The sequence below is a fragment of the Loxodonta africana genome, chromosome 6 (assembly GCF_030014295.1).
Source record: "Loxodonta africana isolate mLoxAfr1 chromosome 6, mLoxAfr1.hap2, whole genome shotgun sequence".
Taxonomy (NCBI): Eukaryota; Metazoa; Chordata; class Mammalia; order Proboscidea; family Elephantidae; genus Loxodonta; species Loxodonta africana.
This window is the reverse complement of record NC_087347.1, coordinates 92561984-92585157: the sequence shown is the minus strand read 5'-3', so window position 1 is coordinate 92585157 and position 23174 is coordinate 92561984.

Genomic DNA, 23174 nt, shown 5'->3' with positions numbered 1-23174 from the left:
CCTTATGATTGGTGTTGGGGATACAGTAATGAACACTAGACATGGTTTCTGGCTTCATAGAATATAGAGTCCAGTAAACTAACAAACTACATATTTAAAAATCGTGATAAATGATGTTAAGAAAATAATAGGATTCAGGAGAGATAGTAATAAGGACCTGTTTTGTTTTGAGTATCATAAAAACCCTACCCAAGGAGGAGATAATAAAGATGAGACATGAACTGTGAGAAAGATCCAGGCGCATGAAGAAATGGGGAAAAAGGTCTCCAGATCCAGGGAACCACTTCAGGGGTGTTTCAAAGCCATGCCATGTATCTCATCAGGTAACAGAGCTGACATTTAGCAGAAATTTCTGAAAATAATAACAAACATTTGTGTAACCATTCTCAAAGTGCTTTCATGTGTATAATCTCATTTCATAATCACACTATGAAGTGGAAAATTTAGGGAATTACCGATAAGTAGAAAATTTGCCATCCTCCTTTTGAGTTAGATTCTATTAATAATTGTAAGGGAAAAAAATCTAACATTAGGTAAAAGACATTCCGACTGGCATATGAATTGTTTGTAGGTAAAATATTCAATAAGGTATTTCCCATCTGAACATGTTGAGAATGAAAGCATTCTCCAAATATCCAGAAGCATGTGATTAGATGCTAATCATTTGCTTTTATTGAGCCTACACTGTATTTAGAGCTTTGTATGAGGTATTTTAAGAAGCAAAATGACTGCAGGGAGAATTAAGTTTTAAAACACAGTGAAAATTTTCCAATGGGGACTTGATATATTTATATATATACATATATATATAAATGTATAAGTGTGTGTACATACATGCTTTTTAAATATATGTATTTAAAATAAATCTAAGCAATGTATACTGTGTAGATATGTGAAATACATTCATGTTGCTTAAAGTTGATTTTAATATTTATCTATAAATGACTGACCATTAGTATATTTTAGTTCGTAACCTGTACTACATTTCTCTCCATCTATTATTGGAAACCCTGGTAATGTAGGTGTTAAGTGCTATGGCTGCTAACCAAAAAGTCGACAGTTCAAATCTACCAGGTGCTCCTTGGAAACCCTATGGGGCAGCTCTACTCCGTCGTATAGGGTCACTGTGAGTTGGAATAGACTCAATGGCAATGGGTTTGATTTTTTTGGTATTACAAATAAAATTCTTATTAATTTACCTAAAAGATTAGTTTACCTAAAAGATCTTAGTGGAAGCTATGACTAAAGAAACAAACAGACAAACAAGCATTAAAATTCAGATATATACATGATTGAATTCCAAAAACATCAGGCTGTGTACTCTTCTGAAGTAATTTATTCATGTAGTTAGACTTTCAAAATATCTTTGTGAACATTCTGTGTGTACTATGTTCAAAAGTAGAAGTATGCATGAAACTATACATTTTACTATATATATTTCTTATGTTGTTGTTGTTGTTAGGTGCTGTTGAGTTGGTTCCGACTCATAGCAACCCTATGTACAACAGAAAGAAACACTGCCTGGTCCTGCGCCATGCCCACAATACTTATGCTTGAGCCCATTGTTGCAGCCACTGTTTCAGTCCGCCTAGTTGAGGGTCTTCCTCTTTTCGGCTGACCCTGTACTTTGCCAAGCATGATGTCCTTTTCCAGGGGCTGATCTCTTCTGACAACATGTCCAAAGTATGGAAGACGTAGTCTCACAACCTTGCTTCTAAGGAGCATTCTGGTTGCACTTCTTCCAAGACATATTTGTTTGTTCTTTTGGCAGTCCGTGGTATATTCAATATTCTTCCCCACCACCACAATTCAAAGGCATCAATTCTTCTTTGGTCTTCCTTATTCATTTTTCAGCTTTCACATGCTATTGAAAATACCATGGTTTGAGTCAGGCGCACCTTAGTCTTCAAGATGATATCTTTGCCTTTCAGCACTTTAAGGAGGTCTTTTGCAGCAGATTTGCCCAATGTGGTGCATCTTTTGATTTCTTGACCACTGCTTCCATGGGTGTCGATTGTGGATCTAAGTAAATGAAATTCTTGAAACAACTTTAATCTTTTCTCTACTTATCATGACTTTGTTTATTGGTCCAGTTGTGAGAATTTTTGTTTTCTTTATGTTGAGGTGCAATCCATACTGAAGGCTGTGGTCTTTGATCTTCATCAGTAAGTATTTCAAGTCCCCTTCATTTTTAGCAAGCAAAGTTGTGTCATCTGCAAAATGCAGGTTGTTAATGAGTCTTTCTCGAGTCCTGACTTCCCATTCTTCATGTAGTCCAGCTTCTCAGATTATTTGCTTAGCATACAGATTGAATAGGTATGCCCTAAGGATACAACCCTTATGCATACATTCCCTGACTTTAAACCACACAGTATTCCCTTGTTCTGCTCTAACAACTGCCTCAGGTTCCCCATGAGCACAATTAAGTGTTCTGGAATTCCTGTTCTTCCCATTGTTATCCATTATTTATTATGATCCACACAGTCAAACACCTTTGCATAGTCAATAAAACACAGGTAAGCATCTTTCTGGTATTCTTTGCTTTCAGGGCAAGATCATCTGACGTTAGGATTGCTATCCCTGGTTCCACATCCTCTTCTGAATCTGGCCCGAATCTGGCAGTTTCCTGTTGATATGCTGCTGCAGCCACTTTTGAATGATCTGAAAAATGTTACTTGCACATGATATTAATGATATTGTTTGATAATTTCTGCATTCATTTGGATAACCTTTCTTGGGAATAGGCATAAATATGGATCTCTTCCAGTTTATTGGTCATGTAGCTGTTTTCCAAATTTCTTGGCAAAAATGAGTGAGCACTTCGAGTGCTGCATCCATTTGTTGAAATGTCTCAATTGATATTCCATCAATTCCTGGAGACTTGTTTTTTGTCAGTGCCTTCAGTGCAGCTTGAACTTCTTCCTTAGTACCATCGGCTCCTGATCATATGCCACCTCTTGAAATGGTTGAAGATCGACCAGTTCTTTTTGGTATAATGACTTTCTGTATTCCTTCCATCTTCTTATATTTCTTACATAAGTCATTGTAAATAGCCCCCTTTTCTATACCTTTGAGGCTTTATAGTCTTATCTTCATTCAGAATCCCTAATGGTCCTTTTAAAATTAATGAACATTGAATAGTTTTAAAGATACTTATGTACAGATGTGTAAAAATGGTAAGTATGATTGGCTAATTCTAATTGCTACTATAAAATGTAATTTCAAAGCTCAAAACACTGTACTGGTACCCCATCTCACTCAGAATAAAAGCCAAAGTGTTTCAGAGGCCCACACTACAATGTAACTTTGATCTCCCAACTGCTCTTATTTCATTTCCTACCACTTTTCCTCTCGCACATTCTACCACAGCCACACTGACACCTTTGCTGTTCCTGGAACTCAAAAAAGATACTTCTATATCAGATTTATATTTGCTGTTGACTCAGCTGGAGGGAGCTTCCTCAAATATTCATTTAACTTGCTCCCTCTTTTCCTTCAGATACCTATTCAAATGTTACCTTGTCAGAGATGCCTTTCTTCACCACTCTTGAAAAGTTCAACACACACTCTCCCAGCATTCTCTGATACCCTTATTCTGTTTTATTATTCTCCATGATGTTTATCATCATCTGACAAATAATGTTTTATTATGTTTCCTCTACTATGATATGGGCCCCTGGTGGTGCAGTGATTAAGAGTTTGGCTGCTAACCAAAAGGTCAGCAATTCAAATCCACCAGCTGCTTTTTGGAAACCCTATGAGGAAACTTTGCTCTGCCCTGTAGGGTTGCTATGGGTTGGAACCGATTGGAAAGCAACAGGTTTGTTTGTTTGTTTGGTTCTACAATGATATAAGAAAACTATACAGAGAAGTTCTATGCTGAACACATATATCCACCATAAATTAGACTTGACTTGATGGGAAAAGGTTTGGTTTTTGGTTTACTATGATATAAACACATGACGGCAGCGGCTTAGCCTATTTTGGCTCTTGTTAAATCCCAAGTTTGGGAAAAAGCAGGGGCTTTGTAAATATTTGGATCCCTGTTGGCACAGTGATTAAGGGCAAGAGCTGCTAACCAAAAGGTTGGCAGTTTGAGTCCAATAGCTGCTGCTTGGAAACCCTGTGGGGGCAGTTCTACTGTCCCTTAGGTTGCTATGAGTCAGAATCTACTCTTCGGCAATAGGTTTGTTTGTTTTTTAAGTAAATATTTGTTGAACAAATAGATGAATGAAAGTATGACAAAACCATGTTGTAAAATGAAATATGGGTAAGTTCTTATGTCACAGTTGATACCTTTTTATATAAATAGATTTTCCATGTAGGGTAAGCTAGCAGTGATTCCAGCTCCCCTCACCTCTCCCAAACAGTGATGTAATCAGCATTCATATTGCAGAAGCAAAGAGTGAAGTAAAAGGATTTTACCTAAGGCTTTCTCTTTGGAAAATTCAATTTAATGGTCTGGAATATTGTGAACTGACTCGATGTTTTCCTGAGAGGCACGCATACTTTACCTCTCTAAACGATAAAATAATGCTTCATTCAAGTTAAAGAGAAATAAAAGTGAAACTGATGGTTAAAATTTAAAATTATGCAGAATAAACATAAGATACTACCCTAAAGCAAGAACGAAACAGATTCATTTGGCTAAGGCTGAGCTATTTGTCTAAACACCATTCATCTCCCATAACAAGGAGAGGCAAACACTAATGAGCATAGTGGAAAAGGCGGCTTATTTTTCAGAAAAGTATACACATTCATTTACTTTTTCCCCCCACAATAGGGGAAACAAAATCACAGACTATTAAATCAATATAGGATTTTAGATGCCACCTGTAGCTGCCTCCTTGGTAGAAGAGCAGAATGACACTTCCAGAGGTGAGAGCTATGGCTGAAGGATGCATAGCCTCTTAGTGGAGGAGCTAAGCCTAGCTTACACGCTGTCCCCTGGTTGTCAATTCCAGACACACCACTGTGCCACAATTCTCATCATTTTGCAAATTATAAATCAATCAAAAAGTTATGGCTAAGTAAGGGCATCAGCAAAGCAGTTTGCATTCGGTATACTCACAATGAACAAGAATAAGAGATGCTAGAAAACATTGTGATAATCCATACATTGAACGGAGCCAAAAATGCTCTTATTTGGACAGGTATTTGTTGATCCTAATCATTTAATGGAAACACTGGTGCCGTAATGTTTAAGTGCTTTGGCTGCTAACCAACAGGTTGGCAGTTCAAATTGGCCAGGCACTTCTTGGAAACTGTATGGGGCAGTTCTACTCTGTCCTATAGGGTCGCTATGAGTCAGAATCAACTCTACTGCAGTGGGTTTGGTTTGGTTTTTTGTTTTCCGATTTTTTTTTTTGTTTATTTAATCATTTAATATTAATAAATACCAATGTTTATGACTTCAACTTTCTTCATATTTGTATACACCTGTTTGCTAAAAGATTATTGGCAAACTTCATGGATTTTTGGGGTTTTCATGATTGTCAAGTCTCCCATAGCCATTCTGGTCATCACCATCCTATTTTTATATTATACCTAAAGTTTACCTATAATAAATATGAGTAAATATTTCTGGTATAAATATTTCTGCTAGAATTATCATTTGTGGTAAATGCCCCCTATTTCATTAAAGACAAATCCAAAATTATGAAAGTATAAATTAAACCAATAAGGTCAAAGGAAGAAAACAAAATTTATGCATCTGTTTGTTAGTTTTCAACGTATATAAAGATAATTTTACATTTTCAAAACTGCTACTTAACACATGTATAAAAATTATAGTACATTATAAGTTATTGTATGACAAATTTCTTGAGGAGTAGAATAAAGAAATAAAACCTCTATAAAGAGTATGCTACAGAGTTATAGAATGAGTATTTATATTGCATGGGTTAGAAGAAGTGAGATATGCTTTCAAGAATGGTTATAAAACCCAATTTTTAGCAGAACTTTTAACAATGGGGCAGATAATTGTCTTCTTGGAAGATTTACTTTGAATATTAACATTGAATTCTATCAGAAAGTCGAGGCTAGATGATCCTTTAGGGTTTCTTAATATCATCTCTTATTTAAAAATATGGACTAGAGAACCGAATCTCAGATTCTGCATTTGCCTGTAGACAAGTTAGTTACCTCCTCTGTAAATCCATTTTCTCATATGTAAGATAAAGATAATGATAACAACCTCATACTTTTGCTGTAATGATTAACTGATTTAACATACGTAAAGAGCTTAGAACAATGCCTGGCACATGGTAATTTCATTTAATGGGCTTACTACTATTATGACTACTATTACTTTTTCACTTCTACTATTACTATTGCAGAGCCCTGGTGGTGCAGTGGTTAAGAGCTTGGCTGCTAACCAAAAGGTTGGTTGTTCAAATCCACCAACTGCTTCTTGAAAATCCTAAGAGGTAGTTCTATTCTGTCCTATAGGGTGACTATGAGTCAGAATCGACTCAATGGCAATGGGTTTGGTTTGGTTTTTATTACTATTGCCATTGTTGTTAATGTTTCAGAGATTCACAGTACCGGGAAATATGAAACTTTTACCTAAATGCTTTGTCACTCCACTCTGGTTTTCATCTAAACCTAGATTCTCTCTTACATCAAAGAAAGGGAACCAGAAAAGAGAAAGAGAAGGTGATATTAGAGTACATAAAGAGAAAAAAAAGAGGAGGTAGACAAAAGAGAGAAGAGGTAGAATAACTAGAAAAGCCTAGACAAGAATTGGGGGAAAGGAGAAGCAAATACGGTATGGAGGAGGCAGACTGGGAAAAAACACAGGAAAAGGATTTGGTGAGTAGTCTTCCCTGACAAAAGTAAAGGAATGGTTTGACTTTTTAAAGTCCCAGTTGATGGAAATTCAAAGCAATTCCTTGTTTTAGCGTGCCTATATTGCTATGTGTGGGCTCATATTTGGTGTCTGTAAACAAAGGACTGCAAAAGCCCTGCAAATTTCCATTCGTGGAGGAAGTGACACTAAACTATCACTCTCCAGGGCTGTGACTGAGGTTGCAATTACTTCCGCTCTGATATTTTGAACAAATGTCAGCCTGGACCATGAGGTGTATACAAGTGGTACCAACAGATCTAACTGTATGGTGACGCATAATCCAAATTGCCTTCCAAAATGAGTATTTCTTGAAAGTTATACCAAAAGTTACAAAATCATGCAGTGTGTGGTGAAAAAAGTGCATCTCAGACTATCCTATATCATAGTTTAATACCTGGAGCCATATTTCTAGGAAACACTTGCAACATGAACCCAGATGTTAGCTTGAGTTATGTCTGAAACATCATATAATTTGGAAATAATTGCATATAATCTGAAATACAAATATATAATGTTGTAAAATAAAGAGAAACATCCACTCATCTTGGAAAGGAAGAAAGAAAGCAAGAGATTGAGTAGTTTATTTGTAGGCTCATTGATTCACAGGGCTGTACTACTGAAAATGATTGCTTCAAAATTGAAAACAAAAACAAAAATAGACATTACCAGAAGTTGACGCTTTGAGATAGATAAGCATTTTAAAATAGTGACCTTGATTACAAATTGGCAATACTTATGGATGAATTCAATCTGAATTCAACAAAAAATTGTAGACAAATATACTGAAGACCTTGGGAAATAAATGCCTTGTTAAATTCAGGACAAGTTTTGTTTCTTAACCTTTTATTTTTGTTTTATTTTATGTTTTTTAAAGCTGAGAGTAGGAAGAAAATTGTAGTTCACTCTTAATTATAGAGTTGCAAAAGCAATGCTGTAATTAGAGCTGTGAAAACTGGCGACAAATTTTCTTTGAAGTTTGAAGGAGTGAAAAATCCTATTGATAGTATTTGATATGAGTTTCATCAAAGTGAACCAAAAGAATACACTAACTTCTCAATATTTCTCTGACACTTTGAATATGACAACTGCTAATGGGTATCATTGTAGTGTGTGCTAGCCGTTTTTAAATATTCAGGCTTGCACTTACAAAAGTCTTACTTTTCTTTCATGTTTTGGAATTTGCACTTAAAAGATTAGAGAAGTGCACAGGGTATAAACACCAACTGAACACTAGAGTCAAAGCTTTTACCCCTTAATTTTTAGATCACATCAAAAATATTCTCCACTTGTAAATCCCAGCTGCTGCCATTGAGTGGACTCCAGCTCACAGCAACCCCATAGGGTTCCCAAGGGTACAAATCTCTGTGGAGGCAGACTGCCACATCTTTCTCCCGCGGAGCTGCTGGTGGTTTCGAAGCTTTCTGTTAGCAGTCGGTTACTTTAAGGACTGCACCACCAAGGATTCTGCCCGCTTGTAAATACCAGACATTAAATGATCTGTAACAACTGATAGATTCTCCAACCCTGATCTAAAAAAATAACAGTTTATTTAAACTATGAAAGACAAGTGGTTACTTATTGGTCTAAAAAAAAATTAGGAACTTCCTTGTTAACCTGTTCTGGTGTCAAATATTTTTACTAAAAAGATAATTGACCTCATAGACATATACAGAATACTCCACCCAACAGCAACCAAGTATACTTTCTTTTCTAGTGCACATGGAACATTCTCTAGATATGACCACATATGAGGTCATAAAGGAAGCCTTAGCAGAATCCAAAACATTAAAATATTACAAAGCATCTTCTCTGACCATAAGGCCATTAACGTGGAAATGAATAACAGGACAAGCAGGGAAAAGAAATCAAACACTTGGAAACTGAACAACACTCTGCTCAAAAAAGACTGGATTATACAAGACATTAAGGATGGAATAAAGAAATTCAGAGAATCCAATGGGAATGAAAACACTTCCTATCAGAACCTTTGGGACACAGCAAAAGCGGTGCTCAGAGGTCAATTTATATAAATAAATGCACATCTCCAAAAAAAAGAAAGGGCCAAAATCAAAGAATTATCCCTACAATTGAAACAAAGAAAGAGAGCAACAAAAGAAACCCACAGGCACCAGAAGAAAACAAATAATAAAAATTAGAGCTGAACTAAATGAAACAGAAAACTGAAAAACAGTTGAAAGAATTAACAAGACCAAAAGCTGGTTTTTTGAAAAAAATCAACAAAATTGATAAACCACTGGCCAAACTGACAAAAGAAAAACAGGAGGGGAAGCTAATAACCCAAATAAGAAATGAGAGGGGTGATATTACAACAGACCCAACTGAAATTAAAAGAATCATACAGGATTACTATGAAAAACTATACTCAAACAAATTTGAAAACCTAGAAGAAATGGATGAATTCCTAGAAACACACTACATACCTAAACTAACACAAACAGAGATAGAACAACTAAATAGACCCATAACAAAAGAAGAGATTGAAAAGGTAATCAAAAAACTACCCCCCCCCCAAAAAAAAAACCCTGGTCCGGATGGCTTCACTGCAGAGTTCTACCAAACTCTCAGAGAAGAGTTAACACCACTACTACTAAAGGTATTTCAGAACATAGAAAAGGACGGAATACTACCAAACTCATTCTATGAAGCCACCATATCCCTGATACCAAAACTAGGTAAAGACACCACAAGAAAAGAAAATTATAGACCTATATCCCTCATTTTTTTTTTTTAATCCCTCATGAACGTAGACGCAAAAATCCTCAACAAAATTCGAGCCAATAGAATTCAATAACATATCAAAAAAATAATTCACCATGACCAAGTGGGATTCATACCAGGTATGCAGGGATGGTTCAACATTAGAAAAACAATGTAATCCACCACATAAATAAAACAAAAGACAAGAATCACATGATTTTATCAATTGATGAAGAAAAGGCATTTGACAAAGTTCAACACTCATGATAAAAAACTCTCAGCAAAATAGGAATTGAAGGAAAATTCCTCAACATAATAAAGGGCATTTATATTAAAAAAATAAATAAACAATAAATAAAAATAAATAAATATTTTTTTTTTATACAAAGCCAACATCACCCTAAATGGAGAGAGCCTGAAAACATTCTCACTAAGATCGGGAACCAGACAAGGATACCCTTTATCACCACTCTTATTCAACATTGTGCTGGAAGTGCTAGCCAGAGCAATTAGGCTAGATAAAGAAATAAATAAAGGGCATCCAGATTGGCAAGGAAGAAGTCAAAGTATCTCTACTTGCAGATGACATGATCTTATACGCAGGAAAACCTAAGGAATCCTCCAGAAAACTACTGAAACTAATAGAAGAGTTCAGCAGTATCGGGATACAAAATAAACATTAAAAAATCAGTTGGATTCCTCTACACCAACAAAAAGAACATTGAACAGGAAATCACCAAATCAATGCCATTTACAGCAGCCCCCAAGAAGATAAAATACTTAGGAATAAACCTTACCAGAGATGTAAAAGACTTATACAAAGAAAACTACAGTACACTTCTGCAAGAGACCAAAAGAGATTTACATAGTGGAAGAACATATCTTGCTCGTGGATAGGAAGACTTAACATTATAAAAATATCTATTCTACCAAAAGCGATCTATACATTTTACGCAATTCTGATCCAAATCCCAGCAAATTTCTTTAATGAGATGGAGAAAAAAACCACCAACTTCATATGGAAAGGAAAGAGGCCCCAGCTAAATAAGACGTTATTGAAAAAGAAGAACAAAGTGGAAGGCCTTACTTTACCTGATTTTAGAACCTATTATACAGCCACAGTAGTGAAAACAGCCTGGTACTGGTACAACAACAGATACATGGACCAATGGAACAGAATTGAGAATCCAGAGATAAATCCATCCACATATGAACAGGTGATATTTGACAAAGGCTCCAAAACAGTTAAATGGGGAAAAGACAGTCTTTTTAATAAATGGTGCTGGCATAACTTGATATCCATCTACAAAAAGTGAAACAAGACCCATACCTCACTCCATGAGCGAAAACTAACTCAAAATGGATCAAAGACCTAAATATCAAAACTAAAACCATAAAGATCATGGAAGAACAAATAGGGACAATGTTAGGAGCCCTAATACATGGCATAAACAGTATACAAAACATAATAAAGAATGTAGAAGAAAAACTAGATAACTGGGAGCTCCTAAAAATCAAACATCTATGCTCATCCAAAGACTTCACCAAAAAAGTAAAAAGACTACCTACAGACTGGGAAAAAGGTTTTAGCTATGACATTTCTGATCAGCGCCTGATCTCTAAAATCTACATGATACTATAAAAACTCAACTGCAAAAAGACAAATAATCCAATTAAAAAATGGGCAAAAGATATGAAGAAGACATTCAGGTAGCTAACAGCTATATGAGGAAATGTTCACGATCATTAACCATTAGAGAAATGCAGATCAAAACTACAATGAGATTTCATCTTACTCCAACAAGGCTGGCATTAATCCAAAAAACACAAAATAATAAATGTTGGAGAGTCTGTGGAGAGATTGGAACACTTCTACACTGCTGGTGGGAATGTCAAATGGTACAACCACTTAGGAAATTGATTTGGTGCTTCCTTAAATAGCTAGAAATAGAACTACCATACGATCCAGCAATCCCACTCCTTGGAATATACCCTAGAGAAATAAGAGCCTTTACACGAACAGATATATGCATACCCATGTTTACTGCAGTACCGTGTACAATAGCAAAAAATGGAAGCAACCAAGGTGCCCATCAACGGATGAATGGATAAATAAATTCTAGTGTATTCACACAATGGAATACTACGCATTGATAAAGAACAGTGAGGAATCTGTGAAACATTTCATAACATGGAGGATCCTGGAAGGCATTATGCTGAGTGAAATATGTCAGATGCAAAAGGAAAAATAATGTATAAGACACCACTATTATAACAACTTGAGAAATAGTTTAAACTGAGAAGAAAACATTCTTTTGTGGTTACGAGAGGGGGGAGGGAGGAAGGGAGAGGAGTATTCACTAATTAGATTGTAGATAAGAACTACTTTAGGTGAAGGGAAAGACAGCACACAATACAGGGGAGGTCAGCACAACTGGACTAAAGCAAAAGCAAAGAAGTTGCCTGAATAAACTGAATGCTTCGAAGGCCAGCGTAGCAGGGGCGGGGGTTTGGGGACCATGGTTTCAGGGGACATCTAAGTCAATTGGCATAATAAAATCTATTAAGAAAACATTCTGCATCCCACTTTGAGGAGTGGCGTCTGGGGTCTTAAACACTAGCAAGCAGCCATCTAAGATGCATCAACTGGTCTCATCCCACCTGGATCAAAGCAGAATGAAGAACACCAAGGACACAAGACGATTATGAGCCCAAGAGACAGAAAGGGCCGTATGAACCAGAGACTACATCATCCTGAGACCAGAAGAACTAGATGGTGCCCGGCTACAACAAATGACTGCCCTGATAGGAAACACAACAGAGAATCCCTGAGGGAGCAGGAGAGCAGTGGGATGCAGACCCCAAATTCTCATAAGTCCAGACTTAATGGTCTGACTGAGACTGGAAGGACCCTGATGGTCATGGCCCCCAGACCTTCTGCTGGCCTGGGACAGGAACCGTTCCCGAAGCTAACTCTTGAGACATCGATTGGACTGGACAATGTGTTGGAGAGGAATGCTGGTGAGGAGTGAGCTTCTTGGATCAGGTGAACACTTGAGACTATGTTGGCATCTCCTGCCTGGAAAGGAGATAAGAGGGTGGAGGGGGTTAGAAGCTGGAGAAAAGGACATGAAAAGAGAGAGTGGAGGGAGAGAGCAGGCTGTCTCATTAAAAAAAAAAAAATTAGGGGGAGAGTAATTGGGAGGGTGTAGCAAGGTGTATATGGGTTTTTGTGTGAGAGACTGCCTTGATTTGTAAACTTTCACTTAAAGCCAATAAAAATTGTTAAAAAAAAAAAAGATGATTAACTTTCTAGTCTATCATAACACTCAACTAAGCAAAACTCCAGAAACAAGGTAGATTTAATTTTAATTTTGAACTTAAAATTAAATTCCTTGTTTTGGTACTTGCCTTAGTTTCCTAGAGCTGCCATAACAAAATACAATAAAGTTGGTATCTTTATAGGGCAGAAGCTCTTTTTCTTACAGTTCTGGAGGCTGGAAGTCCAAATTAAGGGTGTCAGCAGGGCTAAACTCTCTCTCTGTGGGCTCTAGGGGAAGAGCTTTCCTTCTCTCTTTCTGCTTCTGGTAGCCCTGGGTGTTTCTTGGGTTTCCTTGGATTGTAGGCAGATTGTCACTAGCCTCTTTCCCGTGTGTTTGGCCCTGTCTCTGTTTCTGTCCTCCCCTTTTACAAGACACCACCCAAAAGGGACTAGGATTAGGACCCATGTTAACCTTGTATGTCCTTCTTTTAACAGATGACATCTGCAAGAAAAATCCTATTTCCCCATAAAAGTTAGCATTCACAGGGACAGAGGTTAAGATTTCAACATCTCTTTATATCTTGTGGGGAGACACAATTCAATCCATAACAGTGCTCCTGGATTTTTTTTTAAACTTAATTGTTTACAGACTATTTTTCTGTATTTCCTCATAAAAACTAACACAACTTATAGGAGGAAAGACTGAAAAACTAAGAAATTGATTGAAGAGATTGCTAGGATAACAGTAACATTATTTTCTTCTTTGATTTTTTTGCTGTTTTAATGTATAAAACCAAAAAAAACCAATCTTGTTGCCATCGAGTTGATCCCGATTGATAGCAAAACTACGGGACAGAATAGAACTGCATAATTCTAAATAAATACAATTTTTAAAAGCACAATCTAGAAGGAAAAAAAAAATTGAATACACAGGCATGAAATTTAAGTGTGTTTATGGGATTTTATAATGTATTTTGTTCAATTCCCAAACAATTTTGAAGTTCATTCCAGACTAAATCTTCAGCAGGCCCTGGGAGTAACCCTACTTCTAAGCAGGAGAGAAATGAGGAACTACTGACCAGAACCTCCTGTTCAAATCAGGTTGTTGCTAGTTCCAATCATGCCATACACGGCAGTTCCTGAAAATGGGTTTGCTTTTCACTTTCCATTTAATGCTGTTTAAAATGCAACAAAGAAACAATGAAGACGTATTTGCTTCATATTAAATAGGAATTAACTCATGCACTTTTGGAAAGGATACATACCTACAAATTCTGTCTGACTGGTCTTACCATCCTGGTCGAAGAAATTCATTTTTTCAAACAAAACTTCACTGTCTTTATATACAAAAAACAAGGCAAATTAGAGAAAAAAAAAAAAAAAGAAACGTTTTTCTTTCAAAGCAAACCTGCTAGAAATGATTATAATTTAAAACTTAATTAGATATACTTGATTTTATATGTTCTATCTAAGCTTATATGAGGAGTTCTGGTGGCACTATAGTTAAATGCTGGCTGTTAACCAAATGTCAGGCAATTCAAACCCACCAGTGGCTCCCCCAGAGATAAGATCTGTCCATCTGCTCCCAGAAGATTACAGCCTAGGAGAAACCCTATGGGGCAATTCTAGTCTGTCATATAGGGTTGGTATGAGTTAGAATTGACTTATTGGTACACAATAACAGCACAACAAGATGTAAGTTGATGACCCATAAGTTATTTTGTATGTGTTGGTCTAGCTATGTATTAAATTGCTATCTTTTAAAAACAGAACTATGTATCTCCAGCTAATGAGGTGAACTTACACATTAGTTCATAGAACTGTGGTACCAGGAATTAAACTGTGATAAGCCCTATGATGCATTTCTCTCCATATATTGCATAATTTTATAACCTTTTGTATAATTAAGATGGTATATATTATATATGTGTTTATATACATGTGTTATACCAAATTTATGTGTATATGTTATACCATTGCCATCAAGTTAATTCTGACTCATAGCAACTTTATAGGACAGAGTAGAATGGCCTCATATGGTTTCCAAGGAGCAGCTGGTGGATTCAAACTGCTGATGTTTTTGTTAGCAGCCAAGCTCTTAACCGCTGTGCCACAGGTGCTCCAATATATATATGTAGCATATACTATATATCTGTCATTAAAAAAACAACTACTGACCAATTGCTATCAAGTCCATTCTGACTCATGATGATCCCATGTGTGCAGAATATAACTGTGGTCCAAAGGGTTTTCAATGGCTGATTTTTCAGAAGTAGATTGCCAGGACTTTCTTACAAGGCACCTCTTGGTAGACTAGGAACTCTAACCTTTCAGCTATCAATGGAGTGCATTAACTATTTGCACCACCTAAGGATTCTATATAGAATTCATTGGTGTGGTCCTCTTATTTTTACTATTTTAAGTCTGTATACAGTCATGCGCCACATAAAATCATTTCAGACAATGTCCGACCAACCACAAATAGTCTGTGGTTTCATATAGCTTTGCTAAGTATATACTGTGCATACAGCTAAGTGTGTATGGCTATCTAGACCTAGGAAGAAAGGGGCAGAAGGAGAAGGACAGGAAGATGGAGAGGGAGCAGAGAGTCGCCTGCAGATGTGGGAACAAGTCAACTGGAGGTAAGTGAACCTTGACGAGTCAGGCTGAGTGGTTGAGCAGGTGCCATGCTTGGTGGACCCTCTGCAGCCTGCTCATGGTGTGCAGTGAATGGCTGGCTGCTCTTCCAAATTAGGTCAGTGCAGCCAGCTCTAGCGGGATGCAGGGCTTGAGAAGGTGGGTGAGCTGGAGAAGGGACCAAGAGGAAGGGGAAGTGGCAGGGTTAGGAAAGGGCATAGAGTGGGTGATCCAGGGCCAGAGAAGAAGGTCAGAGAGGCACCCTGGAGAAGTCACCGACTTGGGGGAACCAGAGAGGGGACAGAGCCTGAGGAAGCATATATATATTCTTTACTAAGTAATACAGCGTTCACACAATATCCAAATCACATAATACCCTATATCTCAGAAAGTATTGTGGACGTTCAGAGATGCATGACTGTATTTATATATATAACCTGGGATATATTTTTCAATATAATAGTTTAATATGGAGTTACTCTTATATCTCTTTTCATAAAAGGAGAATTTCACCCTGTTTAATGCTTTCTTTCTTTAAAAGGCTAATGGTGATATAAATTATATATTTAATGATAAGCTTAACTAGTAGGATCTTTATTCCTAGAGTTGGAAGAGAGTTTTCAAAGGTCATATGTATCACTTTTTGTGTTAAGCAAATGAATGAATATTTACATTCATTTGACAGATGGGACAACTGAGTCCAGGGTAAATGAAGTGATTTGATCTCTCACACAGATACTGAAAGATGCAATGTGACTAGAAAATGTTTTTATACCATCTATTATTGTAGGAGTCTTTCTATTTTACACCTGAGCTTCTCTCAAAATGTAACACTAGACCATTGTCTTAACAGTTGCAATAATATATCTATTTCTGAGGAATGTTAAATGATCAAAGGATGTTAGATCTGATGAAATAGAACTTTTTATGCAGCCAGTTTGCATTTTTCACGATTTCACCAAGATTTTAATTTTTTCACAGTAGATATCTTGAACAAGTGATTATATAAATTCTCCCATTCCTCATGTGTGCTTTTGATAGACAGTTGAATTTAGCAAATTAAAATATAAACAAACTTGACATACCTTTAAATGTAAATATAACAACATTCAAAGTGAAATTCAATTATTACAGAATTCCTTTATGTGCCAGCAACTTTTTCAACACACACACACACACACACACACACACACATCCTGTGTTTAGAGTTTTTAATTCATGTAAACCTGGCAGAAGTTGTGATTATATATATTATACAATCAAATTACATGAAGTTCATTTGATCAATTTTGTTATTTATTATGCTGGCTTGGTTAATTACTCAACAGCAGATTGATTGCTTAATTAAGAATTTAATGGCTACTATGAGCTGGAATCAACTTGACTGGGATGGGTTTTTGTATACAGAACACTGCGGGATTCTACAGGAAAGGCTTTAAGAAACTAGATTGTAAAATTCATGATTTGAAAGAATTTGCAACATAGAAAAGTATTTTACCTGAGATGAAAAATGATGACACACATTTGTTTTGTAAAATAAATGGTTAGAGGATGAAAAACAATGATCTGAGCAATACTGAATTAATCGTGTATCAGCTAGATTTTCAGGAGGAGTGAGCAACTATTCAGGAAGAGGTCATAGGTTACACACTAAATATGTAAAGTGAAAAAGGTATGGGAGATAGAAATTAAAATGCTAAGTATATGAAATAATATACTTGTGACAAGCTGTTTTTTGAGAATCAATAGCATTAGACAGAATTTTGCAAGACCAACGACTTCTTCATTGCAAATGCCTTCTTTCACTAACATAAACGGCGACTATACACATGGACCTCGCCAGATGGAACACACAGAAATCAAACTGACTACTACACCTGTGGAAAAAGATGATGGAAAAGCTCAATATCATCAGTCAGAACAAGGCCAGGGGATGACTGTGGAACAGACCACCAATTGCTCATACGCAAGTTCAAGCTGAAGCTGAAGAAAATCAGAGCAAATCCACGAGAGCCAAAATATGACCTTGAGTACATCCCATCCAAATTTAGAAAGCATCTGAAGAATAGATTTGATGCATTGAACACTAGTGACCAAAGACCAGACGAGTTATGGAATGACATCAAGAACATCACACATGAAGAAAGCAAGAGGTCATTGAAGAAACAGGAAAGAAAGAAAAGACCAAGATGGATGTCAAAGGAGACTCTAAAACTTGCTCTCGAACATCGAGCAGCTAAAGCAAAAGGAAGAATTGATGAAGTAAAAGAACTGAACAGAAGATTTCAAAGGGCGGCTTGAGAAGAAAAAGTAAAGCACTATAATGACATATGCAAAGAGCTAGAGATGGAATACCAAAAGGAAAGAACACACTCAACATTTCTCAAGCTGAAAGAACTGAAGAAAAAATTCAAGCCTCTAGTGGCAATAGTGAAGGATTCTATGGGGAAAATATTAAACAACACAGGAAGTATCAAAAGAAGATGGAAGGACTACACAGAGTCATTATACCAAAAAGAATTAGTCGATATTCAACCATTTCAAGAGGTGGCATATGACCAGGAAACGATGGTACTGAAGGAAGAAGTCCAAGCTGCTCTGAAGGCATTGGCATAAAACAAGGCCCCAGGAATTGATGGAATATCAACTGAGATGTTTCAACAAACAGATGCAACGCTGGAGGTGCTCACTCATCTATGCCAAGAAATATGGAAGACAGCTTCCTGGCCAACTGACAGGAAGAGATCCATATTTATGCCTATTCCCAAGAAAGGTGATCCAACTGAATGTGGAAATTATAGAACAATATCATTAATATCACAAGCCTGCAAAATTTTGCTGAAGATCATTCAAAAATGGCTGCAGCAGTATATTGACAGAGAACTGCCAGAAATTCAGGCTGCTTTCAGAAGAGGATGTGGAGCCAGGGCTATCATCGCTGATGTCAGGTGGATCCTGGCTGAAAGCAGAGAATACCAGAAGGATGTTTACCTGTGTTTTATTGACTATGGAAAGTCATTTGATTGTGTGGTCATAACAAATTATGGATAACATTGTGAGGAATGGGAATTCCAGAACACTTAATTGTGCTCATGAATTTGAACTGCCGACCTTTAGGTTAGCAGACATAGCACTTACCCACTATGCCACCAGGGTTTCCTCTAAGGGTACAGGGTACCAGAAAAGACAAGCAAATATGGTTTTCCTTTTCCCAAAGCCCCCTTAGAATGTCATTTAGTATGATTTTATCTGGAGCCTGGACACAATGGTTGAGGGTACAGCTGCTAACCAAAAGATGGGCAGTTCGAATCTGCTGTCACTCCTTGGAAACCCTATGGGGTAGTTCAACTCTGTCCCATACGGTTGCTATGAGTTGGCATCAACTCAACAGCAACAGATTTGGTTTTTGGTTTTCAGTTTATTTATCTAGCCATACTCATAACAATAAGTGACCTCTTTTTTTTTTTTTTTTTAATGAATGAAGTGACGTTTTAAGGGAGTAAAAAAAATTAAATATGAAAAAAAAAATCTCTGATAGGTATGAGAGGGTCTTCTGTGCTGCCGGTAATGTTCTTTTTATTCCTCTGGGTGCTGGTAATACAGGCATTTTAGCTTTGCTAAAATTAATCAAGCATATAATTATACTTTATGCACTGTGTGAAGCATGTTATACTTCAACAGTTTATTTTTAATAATGTTAATTGTCTTCTACTTCACTGCTTCCAAACATTGCCTTGTGACTATAACCACATCCAAAGTTAATTTCTGGGATAGCTCTTAAACCTGTTTTATTCTTTGCTTACTTGCACAATTGTCTTCATCCATGTTTCTCCGCTTAATGGCTGCTACCTGGATGCCCTCTAAAACTAAAAGACTGAGTAGAAAGGCCACACTCTTGATCTCTCTCTCTTATTTTCCCCATGAAAGACCTTCCTTTAACTGTTCTTTAGTGGGCCTTGAAGAGTCTTTGTTGTTCAAAGTCTTTCTTCAGTCTCATTTTCTGCTGTTTGGGCTGTAGGAACAATTGGCTTTTGAAACCCTCCCTGTAAAGAAGTTAGACTCAAGATTCTCATTATTGACATCAATTTATGTTTGCAGACTGGCTAGTGTTTTCCTTCAGCATGTTACTTTCTAGAAATACCTTGTTAAAATAGCAAGATGGAGCCAACTTACTCAGATATGTTGACTATTTTTCCTATCAATTTTCTTAGAGCTACACACACAGTAAGTGCTTTGTAAGCCTTCCATTTTATTACAAGCTACAGTTTATTTACGAGCTGTAGAAGGATTTTCCACAGTCCTGTTGTCTAAACCTGTTTTCTTGTTGCCCAGTGGCCCGAAAGCTGAGCCCAAAATGCAAATTTTATGTATTCTTTTTTACCCCTACAACTTTGGCATGGCTTTCAGACCTCCATTTTTCACGCAGAAGATCAAATCTTTCTGCACCCTCCTGGTACTTACCAATAAAGTTAAATTATTATATATTCTTGTATTTGTTTACACAATTGTTTAAAAAGTGACATATATGGCCTTTTCATAACTACTTTTTCTGTCTCAAGTGTTAATGTCAAATACCCTACTGGCTTTAGTTTAGGAATTTGCAAGATGTATAAATGGAACTTCTATTTTGAGAGAGTGGTGATTACAGACATAGCTTTTTGACATTTGTACTTAAAAATATTTAATTGTAAAAAAAATTATATTTTGTCTTTCATGTTTAATAAAACAAATATTCAGCATCATTAACCATCAGAGAAATGCAAAACAAAACTGCAATGAGATATCATTTCACTCCAGTTAGGATGGCTATTATTTAAAAAAAGAGAGAGAGAGACAGAGAAAATAGCAAATATTGGTGAGGACGTGGGGAAACTGGAACTTTTTTCCACTGCTGATGGGAATGCAAAATGGTACAGCCGTTATGGAAAACAGCGTGGCAGCTCCTCCAAAAACTAAAAACAGAACTACGATATGATCCAGCAATTCCACTACTAGGTATATACCCAAAAGACTTGAAAGCAAGGACTCAGACAAAGACTTGTACAACGATGTCCAGTGCAGCACTATTCACAATAGCCAAAATGTAGGAACAACTTAAATGCTCATCAACAGATGAATGGATAAACAAAATGTGGTACATACATGCAATTGTATTTATTCAGCCAGTAGAAGACAGTCTTGATATATGCTGCTATATGGATGGTGCTTGAAGACATCCTGAGTGAAATAAGCCAATCATAAAAGGGCAAATATTTGATGAACTCACTTATACAGAAAGACAAGAAAAGGTAAATGTATAGAGACCAAAGTTTATTAGTGGTTACCAGGGATGAGAGAGAAGGAAAGGGGGAGTTAACGGTGATGGAAAAGTTGCATTGATTAAGGGTAGAGTTGCACAGCCAGTTATTGTAATCGATGTCAATATGTTACATATCTGTAAAAAGTTGAGTTTGCGAAAGTTGTGTAATAGATACATTTACAACAATGACCAAAAAAAAAAAAGGAGTAGCTGCTGAGACTGCAAACGTGCAACCAAAAACCTCACGGGATTTGACTCCTAAGTTTGGAAGTTTAGGGTCATGGTTTCATGGGACATCCCAGTTAACTGGCCTAATAACTTATTTAGTGCTTCTGTCCTACCTACTAGTTTGTTGCATAGTGTCTGGGGTCTTAAAAGCTTGCAAATAAGCATCCGAGGTATAACAATTGGTCACTATTCACCTTGAGCAACAGAGGAAGAAGGAAAGTGAGGAATAGCAGGAGGATACAGAACCTGTGGCTGATTGCCATCTCCTTTGCCGTAAGACTAAAAGATTAGATAGACTAGATAGATTAGATAGATAAGACTCAAAAGATTCGATAGGAACCTTAGGGGGAAGTGAGTCTGTTAATGGGGAAGGAACAACTCAGAAAAGGGGGATGAGAATGGTTGCACAACTTGAAGAACGTAACAATGTCACTGAATTGTACCTGTACAAATGGTTGAATTGGTGTATGTTTTTCTGTGTGTATTCTCAACAACAGCAAAATAAATTTAAAAAATAGATTTAAGTTTAGTCACTAAGTTTCAAAAATTTCAGCAATATTTTCAATTGAAACTAATTTTCCAACTATTTCCTCATTCTGAGTATTCTTGGTCCTCAGGAAGGACATTACCCTTCAGCACCCAGAGCTGTGTCTTTTACCTTTGTGGCCATTTCCAAAACTCCATTGTCAAGAAACATCTTATAAAAGTCAAGTACACTTTATGTGAATCAGGGCAAGTGTCGCCGCTCTGAGAATATCTGCATCTAGTCTTTTGCCATTGATTTTTTAATAAAAGTCTTTTTTTTTCTGCTAAAACAATCTCAAGTATAAGCAATTTGGAAAGCATATTTAAAAAAATCACACGAGTTTTGCCTATTGACAAGAAGTTGTACCATGAAAACCATTCTAGCTGTAAGGTTTATGAGATTTTATAGGTAAATGTCATATGGGATCCTCTTTTCTGTTAGGTAGGAATAATCTTCAAGGAAAGTATTTAGCAAGCTATAAATTAGAAGGAAAAGCCTTTCTCGAATATAAAGTTACACATTATATACATATGAGACAAAGAGGAATGATGTTTCTTAAAAAAGAATAAACATAGTTCAAAAAAAAGCAATATTATCTAGGTCTACAATAGAGAAAAGTATGCAAAATGCAAGTTTTTATTTTATTTATGCATTTATTTATTAAAAAGACTTGTAGTAAAAAAAAAAACTTGTACACACATGCAAAAAAAATTCAACAACTAGATTTCAAGAGAAGTTCAAGAAATGCACAACCAGAAGAAAAAGATTTTCATTTGGGCGCTAGAGAATTTATTTTACTTAGGATCATAAACATTAATAAGCTTAATTTATATAGGACACCATTCTACGCATCTGTCCTCTCTCTCTCTGATGTTCAAAGAGACTGTACCAGAAGTGGAAGCTAATGAGCAATCCTGCTACATGATTCAGAAGGACACCCTTGGACTGTGCCCTTGCTATTCTCTAGCTAACCAATTAAATTCTTAATTTAATGTGCAATCCATATTTTTGTCGACTTTTACGATTGTTATGTTCACTGAGCAATATAATAAAGTTAAAAGACACCCAACAGACTAAAAGAAAATATCAGCATGAAGAACAGTCAAAGAACTAATATCTGTAGTATTATCCTAGGGACAGATATATATCAATTAAGGGAAAAAAAAAAAAGATAAACAATCAAATAGAGGAATGGCCAAATGACATGAGTCGAGGATTCTTAGAAGAAATTACAAATGACCAATTAACATATGAAAAGATTCTTAAATTCACTGTCATAAGGGAAATAATAATTAAAACTATGTGTTTTTTTGCAATGAAATTTGCCATTCTTAACAAAATAACAATAATAAATCTATCCTTAGTAAATATCAATTAAGGCAGCTTTTTGGAAGCCATTTAGTAGTATCTAATATATCAAAATTTAAAAGGTATGTTCCATTTTGCTGCATATATGTCCGTTTGTGGTGTATGTGCACACACACTCACAAATATATATACAAACACATGTACATATATTCATTATTTCTACCAGTATTTGCATATCTACTTATCTATATCTATGTAATTTCTTTCCAGCCTAGTTTATAATAGTGAGAAGTGGAAAAATAAAGTTTTATTCCATAAGTTAATAGTTAAGTAAATGATCTTAATT